This window comes from Dermacentor silvarum, chromosome 7, assembly GCF_013339745.2.
Source record: "Dermacentor silvarum isolate Dsil-2018 chromosome 7, BIME_Dsil_1.4, whole genome shotgun sequence".
NCBI lineage: Eukaryota > Metazoa > Arthropoda > Arachnida > Ixodida > Ixodidae > Dermacentor > Dermacentor silvarum.
This window is the reverse complement of record NC_051160.1, coordinates 146580958-146589805: the sequence shown is the minus strand read 5'-3', so window position 1 is coordinate 146589805 and position 8848 is coordinate 146580958. Positions and strand designations below refer to the sequence as shown.

Genomic DNA, 8848 nt, shown 5'->3' with positions numbered 1-8848 from the left:
ACATCTTGCCATTTATTACTTATGCCTACAATACAGCGAAGCACGAAACTACGGACTTCACACCTTTCTACCTACTCTATGCTCGGGCACCGCGCAGCTGTCTCGATACCATTTTCCCCTTTACCCTCCATGCAGAGGATTCAGTTGCCGAAACTTTGTGCCGTGCTGAGGAAGCCCGACAACTTGCTCGTCTGCGTACACTGGCATCACAAGATCGCTCCAAGGAGCGGTATGACCGCCGCCACGACTCAGTTTCATTCGAAAAAGGTGACTTGGTGTGGCTGTGGACCCCTCAGCGCAGACGCGGGTTATGCCAAAAGTTCTTGGCTCAGTATACCGGTCCCTTCACCATCATTGACCGCATTAGTGATTTAACGTATGTGGTCGCCCGTGTAAGGTCACCAGGACGCCGCTCTAGCGCTACTCAACTTGCGCATGTTACGCGCCTCAAGCGATATCACACTATAACTCAGCCCTAACTCGCATGATGGGCTTCGTCTGCGAAACGGGGAATGTAACGCCTTGGTTGAGACGAAAGGAAGAAGAGGAGGACGACGGATCTTTTTGGGTGCGGAGCGCAGAACGAAACCGGTGCTGGACTGTTTTTCCTGGACTCTCATCCATCACCTGTAAATAAACACGCCTCATCCGTAACAATATGTTTATTTCAATAAATCTCATAAGTTGAGGATATCTAGGCAGAAATTTTCTCTATGTGCGATCGAAACCTACAATTATTCGCAATTAAGTACCTTGGCTGCTGATACGAATTTTATGCGTATGTATGATACGAATTCTAGTATATATGCCCTTAAGCTAAAGATAGTTAATTAGTGAATCTTCTTAATCAGCTACGTGGACATAGTACTTTCTCGCCTAAGTAACGTCCGCCTCTTCCATAAATACACCTGCAGAGGCGTACCAGCGCTGTCGCGGGCGAGATTTTTTTCTATCTGTCAGAACTAAAAGGCGAAAAAATGTGGCATATGCGAACGTTTCCTTCTATATTTTGAGCGTTAATCAACAAATACACACAACAAATGATTTAAGCAGGATATACCATGGTCGTTCCCTTTTGCGGAAGAGTTGTTCAAGTTGTAGCGGCTGCGAGAGGGCCACAACGTGCAGGCAAGGGCGAGCAGCGAGCGCTCCTCCGAACCGGTTGCAACCCGCGCCTCTGTCCTCCACTCTCCACCAATGTTACTGAGTGGAAAGGGCGTGCAGCCCCAAGGGCGGCTGAAGCAAAGTAAAAAGGAAACCAGTTGACAGTTGTGACTCACGCCGTCGAAACTTCTCTCTCTTTCTCCTCCGCGCGCACTTGCGTCCCAACAAAGTGAACGTGTATCACTTGTTCGCTGTTTCATCGGCACCCGCGAACACGAACACTGAGTACTCGGCTGTAACGGTTTTTCTAAGGAGAACCGGCCTTTCTGTCTCGCGCAGAAAGCCCGATAGTGCGCAATTTACAGCGGACGAACCAGCCCGAGCCGGCCGCATTCTGTCGCTTCAGCGCGACCGCGACGGGCGCTACGATAGGGAACCTACATGCAACGCCGTTACGCTCGCAGCGCCACGAGCGAGTGCTCGCAGCGAGCGACAGCCGGCCGCAGAGGCGGGCAGAGACGGCACACTAGGGAATACCTGCACAACGCCGCATCTGCTGCGCTGCCGTGTCTGGTCTAAAACCTTTGGTCTAAAATCAAAAGTTATGCGACTCTATACTTCACTACAATTTGATTTTCACTTTCGGTCTCAGCAAACTGCGCTCGCACCGGTTCCGCAGCTGCGGCACTACGGGACTTACCCTGCAATGGGCGTGACTGCTCGGCTCCGTCGCTCACCTAGAATTCCACGCATGGATTCGTAGCGACGTTTCCATTTTCACTTGCAAACGACATGGTTTTTTTTGAAAAAGAATGCGTTTCTCCGTGTTAGGTGCGGTCCATAGAATTGGACAGCGTTGCATGTAGGCTCTCTACATAGAATGAGCTGCACGCACACACACGCACACACACACACACACACACACACACACAATGAGCAACGCAAGTGAAACGCTGCACGGCGTCGGCGCTCGCCTCTAAAGAACTTCGTTTCATCGCAGTTTAACCTGCTTAACGCAAACGTTTGTGCTCATGATGGGAGCGAAAAAAATAAAAATTGCCTTGATGTTTGACGCAGTGGAAAGCCTTATTAGCGTTGTATCACTCCAATCGGCGATTATGGGAATACACTGGCGAAGTGTCGCACGGATTCAGGGCGCTCGCTTGTCTCGCAAGGAGTTTTTTCTTGACTGCAATCGTTGACTTTGGTGATAACGTGTGCGCCCATTCGGAACTGGCTCGGCTAGATGAGATAAATATCCCCGATATAAAGTTAACGATACGAACTTGTCGCGTTGACGGCCGACGCGCACAGAGGAAGGTCATGAACGGAGAAGCCATGGGAGAAGCCATGTTGACTGTGACGTCGTCGCTCGTTGCGATCGATAATGGTTTTAGTCGGTTTTGTCGGCTTGGGCGTCTCTAACTTTTTGTCAACCAAATTATAATTTGGGAGAAAAAAAAGTGCTTGCTCTTTGCCCACTCTGTATGAAATTTGACACTATCGACCGTTATTCTGTCTGACGCCACCGAGAGGTCGAGAGTACCTCTACGTGCATTTTGTGGAATCTCGCGTCTCTTATACCAATTTATTAATAAATTAGGTATTATTGGAACATTTCAAACTAAAAGTACTGCATCCAGATAAACCCAGCAGTTCTCAGAGCGAGACCCTCAGATTTTGTGCCGTAATAGCGGTATTTCGCTGGTACAGGCTGATGCGGGCTCTTGGGCTTCTTTTGTGGTTTTAAAAAGTGGGTTGAGACCGCGGTCCGTGATTTATTTATCGCTTCTCGGCCTTTTGGCTAAGATCAAGAGTAGCTCATCCAGCGTCAGCCTACATCTCGGCCACCGCTTGCTGGTGGCCGGGGACATCTCTACGCAGTGTCGGCGTGTTGTGGTTGGAAGACGTCGGCGAGATGAGCAGCCAACCGACCCAGAAGGCCTACGCCTTCGATGTCGTCGTCCCTGAGGGGGCAGGTCCCGAAGACGTCGTTGACGCGACGGCTTCAATAGTAACCTTGGAAGAGGTATACTGCGTTCAGCACTTTGGAGGGCGCAACTACCAAGTAACCGTAAAAAGCGAAGCCGCCATGGCTAAACTCGTCGACGCCGACAGCCTCGTCATCGGGGAGGAACGCGTCTCCATCGTACCCCTGAGCCCGCAGGTCACTCAGGTAACCGTCATGTTTCTCCCGTGCCGAGTATCCAGCGAGACCCTCGCTCAAGCGCTGGCCCCATACGGCAAGGTGATTAGCATCAGTCGAGGCCTGATGGGCACACGTCCCACCGTCACCACCGGAACGCGCTACGTGCGCATCGAAATGAAGCCTGGCTCTCCCGTGCCTAACTACCTCAGGGTGGCGGGCCACCGGGTGACCTGCGACTACAGGGGTATGCAGCGGGTCTGCCGGCGGTGTGGGTCATCGGGCCACTTCAGAATGCAGTGTACGGCTCCGTTCTGCACAAGGTGCGGCATCTACGGCCACGACGGTAAGGGCTGCGTTCTGCCGTGCCGCCGCTGTGGAGACCCGCATGCGACCGTGGCTTGCTCGCTGCGGCGTACCTACTCGGAGGCGGCGTCCAAGAACTTTCCACCGCTTCAGTCTAGTACGCATGACAGGCCTAGCATTTCGTCGGCCTCGTTAGCGTCCACTCAAGAAGATGCTGTACAAGTGCCAGCAGCGGAAACGCCGGCAACGTCTCCTGCGAGCCCGGATCCCGAGAACCACGAAAATGTACTGCTGGATGAAACGCCGCGTCCCGTGGACATACCTGCTGAACGCTGCGTCGCCCCCCCTGCGTCGCGAGAGCCCGCGGAACGCCACGTTTCAGAGGCTGAACCTTGCCTGTCCGTGGATTCGGACCCTCTCGTAATCGATGAGACGCCTTGCCATGAAGACGACGCGACGTCTCTGTGCAGTGAGCCTACCAGCTCGGCGTCGACAAGAATCGAGGAGGACATTACCCCCGGAAACTTCAGTGACAGCAGCCCGGACATTTTTGTGTCACCATCCCCCAACATTGCAGGTACGAAACGACAACATGGCTCTACCAGCGACTCCGACGTTGCCTCTCGTGACAGGAGCCCATTACGGGCTTCTACCCGCCACAGGAAGCCCCGCGCTTCCGGCGGGTCGCCTGTGCGGAAGAAGTGAGACTGTCTGCGCCGACTTCGGCGCAATTGAACCCGCCCCTGAACAGTTAAAGGTACCTTCTCGAAATTTTCATCATTATGGATCTTAACCTGCGGGTGATAACTTTTAATGTACATGGATTTCGTAGCGTCCAAAAGCAGGCAGAGGTGGTGGCCCTCGCCCGTTCGTCGGCCTGCGACCTCCTCTTCCTGCAAGAAACAAACTTCTTTAAATTAAGCGATGTCCTGAAGTTTAAACGCGCTTACAATATTGACTGCTTCTTTTCGTACGCCACCACGCGTTCGAGCGGTGTCGGAGTACTTGTGCTTAACCGTAATCTGTTGCGTGACCATCACGTATGTTTCGACGCACTCGGACGCGTGCTGGCGTTCGATTGTGTTTTTCAATCATTACACTTAAGATTTCTGTGCATTCATGGTCCGGCACAGTCTATAAAATCCAACAGTTTTTTCCAATCTCTAGATGTATATTTTCTTGATTCACCCCAGGTAATTCTTTTGGGCGATTTCAATTGTGTGCTCGATTCAGACGTAGATGTCCAGGGCCCTGGCAGGGGCAGGCCAAATGGCAACGCCAAAGAGTTAGGTCGCCTGGTGCAGCAGTTTGCGCTTTCTGACGCCTATGAACTGCTTCATGGAAACACGTATGCGTGGACATGGAGACGCGGGGCATCATCCAGTCGGTTAGACAGGGCCTATGTGCCACGATGTCTGTTAGGCTGTGTCCGTATCGCCGATGTCCGTTCGCTCCCACCATCACAAGTGTATGTTAGTGATCACCGCCCTTTTGAGTTGGCATTACGGCTACCCACAGGCATATCGTCATCTAGAGGTCCATGGCGTCTCGACTGCCGCGTCCTGCATGACGTTCAGTCTAAAAACGGATTGGTACGGGCTGTGAAGGCGTCGCTCGTAGGTGCCGAGCCGGATGACTGGGATGAACTTAAGGTGCAGTGGCGTCATCACTGTAGTGCGTCTGGACGAGCGCTTCGGGCTCGCGTGTCCCAGGAAATGGCGGGGTTAGTGGCGAAGATGCGCATTGCCCAACGCAGTCCACACCCGACGGCCGTTATGTATGCTTGGGGGGAGGAACTCGTGGAACGCTATCAGCGTCTGGTGCGCGCTTCGTCGCTGTCAGCTGCCGCTTGGCGCTGTAGGCGTTCGCCGTGTGCGCACCCCGAGGTGCTCCGCTACGCAAGACGCGCAATAATCCGTCCAGCGGGATCACCGGCCTACTCCTTAGACTCTAACGCTTTGGCTGATGCCGGTTCTCGAGATTTTCACGACTTCGTTGAGCATTTCCGCGATATGGCTCAGTCGACGCTCACCAGAAACGCTGCCCAAATATCCGCGCATCCCCTACTGAACGCTTTGCCACGCGACTACCGTGAATCCTATGATACGCTCCTTACTCCCCCCTCCAGAGACGAGATAAAAGGAACGCTGGATCAAATGAAGCGTGGATCGGCCCCAGGCCCAGACGGTCTCCCAGTAGAGTTCTACTTGGAGTTTTGGGATGCCATTGGACCCCTATTGACGAGAGTTCTAGGGCGATGCTTTGAAGAATGCACCTTGCCGCTTTCCTTCCGCGAGGGACGCATAACACTTCTGCCTAAGAATAGCCCCACGTCAACGAGCCCCGAAGACTGGCGACCCATAACATTGCTAAACGTTGATTACAAACTTTTAACTGGCATAATTGTACGTCGACTTAGCAAGCTACTTCCATCGCTTATTTCGTGGCACCAGGTGTGCTCCGTTCCGGGCCGAGAAATTCACAGTCACTCTTGTGTCACACGTGACATCATGCAATATACGATAAGTCGCCGCGCTCAAGGTCTGTTAGTGTCTTTGGATCAAGAAAAAGCATTTGATTACTTAGAACATGAATATATATTCGGCATGCTAGATGCATACGGTTTCCCCCAAAACTTTGTTCAACTGATTAAAGCAATTTATGCCAATATAAAAAGCACTTTGCTACTAGATTCCAAGGAAAGCAAACCTTTCCGTGTAACACGAGGTGTCCGTCAAGGATGCCCACTTTCTCCAGTGTTGTTTATTCTATCTTTGGAACCATATTTAATAGCTATAGAGCGTCATCCACACATTAGGGGCCTGCCGCTTCCTGGTAACTCCTTTGTAAAAGTAACAGCGTATGCTGACGATATTACTTTGTTTGCCCATAATGAACAATCGGTTTTATATGCCCTCAATGTCTTCCAAGAATACGCTTCATTATCTGGTGCAAAACTTAATTATTCAAAAAGTAAATATTTCTTTATTGGAGCTCCAAGTGCACGACTTCACATCGCTTCACCACTTCAGTGGCATCCCGTAATTAAAATCTTGGGAATCTCCTATACATCAAGGGGCATTTGTGATGGCATGTGGACTCCTGTCGTGAACACATTCAAAAGCAATGTTGAGGCAGCCCGGAATTTTGATTTACCTCTACTAGAAAGGCGATATTTGATTCAGGCCGTCTTCTTAGGAAGCGTATGGTATATTTGTCATGTAGCTCAACCACCTCTCCGAGTCTTGAGGAGTTTGCAAAGCAGTGCCAACTCCTTTTTCTGGGCGGGTGGCACCGAACTTTTGGCGCGACCGGCGTTGGGGCAGCCCCGCGAACGCGGTGGCTTCTCCTTCCCAAATGTTTCAGTAACAGCCTCGATAATTTTACTACGCACTATAAGACGAAACTTAGAAAATGAGGACACTCCGGCACAAACTCTAGCCAAGTACTTCCTGGGCACGTCATTGCGAGCATTGCTTCCGACTAGCCCAGTAAATCGTGGACCTCAGTCGGCGGAAATGCCTAAAATATACAAGACAAGCGTAGCCTTCAGCAGACACCTGTCGGCTACGTGTCCGGGCGTCGACATTGCTTCCGACAAGGTCGTGGAAATAATGGGCGCTGTCCTGCTTCCATTGATACCCCCTGACCGACGTCCCGCAGCGCACAGACTCCAATGGAGGCACATGGCCACGGCCACGCTACCTGGCCACCTTCGTGACTTTATTTGGAGACTGGGCTGGGGACTACTTCCAACTCGGGACAGGCTTGAGCGTTGGGGAGTGGTACGTGTCTCCACATGCCCCAACTGCACAGCGATGGAAACTAACAGACACGCAACCATCGAATGTGTCGTCGCAAAAGTATTTTGGCGCGCCGTCCACGCAGGGTTCAGAGGCCAGGCCGTACGGGACTTTGTGGCAGCCGGAAGGTTTCCGCGCGGACGTTTCGCGGGCCTTCTGGTGGTAGCAGCCCTGTTCAGCCTATGGCGCAATCGATGCGAAGCAGTCGCGGGCAACTGTCGCCGCCGCGCAATATGGCCTATCATGGGCCGCCTGAGGCGGGAGATAATTAGCTTCCTCTCAGAGGAACTCTTTTTTCTGGGAGAGTGCGAGTTTCTCCGCCACTGGTCGTGCCCATTTGTTACAGTTAAAAACGGGCGAATCCACTTAATCTTCCGCCCAGAGTGGCGATAAAAGTCATTTTCCAACAGTCCTTGCTTCCATTTGGAAATTTATACTCTAGGTATTAAAATGTTCTTGATAATCGCAAAAGCAAAGTGTTCATTTTATATTGTATAATTGTATTGTATTATTGTATAATTGTATTGTATTATTGTATAATTGTATCTTATATTATCTGTGTACATAGCTATAGAGTTTATACCTATGTGCAATCTGTGAGCACAGCGTTATAGTGTCTAGTTATGTATAATATGTGTACACAAGCTCGTACATATGACGACTTTAGTAAACCCATGTACATAGGGTAAATAAAATTTTTCTAAACAGTATCTGTTCTTATCAGCTTAATATCTGATACGGCCCTATTATGGGTCTTTCGATATTAAATGAATTTTTGTAAGGCGGCGCCGAGTGCGGGGCTTGCCCCACCGGCGCCACGGGTCGTCCCGGCATTGCACTGCCGTCGGGTGCGGCCCACTTGTGAAATCCAAAATCAGAATTAAACGCGCCAACGGGCAGCAGGGCCGATGAAATCAACGACGCCATCGAAGAAACCGCAGGGCCGGGAGGCCTTCAGACCCTCCAACATCAGGGAGGAGTAAATTTCATCGCAGCTGTCGCGTCCGCAACAGCAGCCGTAAAACTATCGTTCTGAACGGCGCCTCGGTCCCAGTCGCTCAAGTCGGACCACGAGTCCTCTACATTTCCGCCTTCCGAGTTCCCCCGTACGTGGGAGACGCCACACTCGCAGCCGCCCTGTCTACGTATGGAAAAGTTCTCGCAATTCAAGAATCGCAGTTCAAAGGAAGACCGACAGTCGGTACCGGCGTAAGGGTCATTCGAATGGAAATGGCGAAGCCCGTACCAAACTTCCTGTCCGTTCAAGGCCACCGCATCATGTTTGACTACCGAGGAATTCGCAAGGTGTGCTCAAGGTGTGGAGCAGAGGGCCACCTTGGGAAGACATGTGAAACGCCACGTTGCGAACGCTGCGAAGTCTACGGTCACGAGACTGCCAAGTGCACGTCCCCGTGTCGCCGCTGTTCCGGTAACCACGTCACAGCGGATTGTTTCCTGCCCAGGTCCTACGCTGCTGCAGCCGCAAGCG

At 51.7% G+C, this 8848-nt stretch overlaps 1 pseudogene; it reads left to right on the top strand.

Moving 5' to 3' along the window:
• Positions 1-8048: 8048 nt before the first annotated feature.
• Positions 8049-8223, top strand: LOC119459848 (U2 spliceosomal RNA; annotated as a pseudogene).
• The last annotated feature ends 625 nt before the right edge of the window (positions 8224-8848 follow it).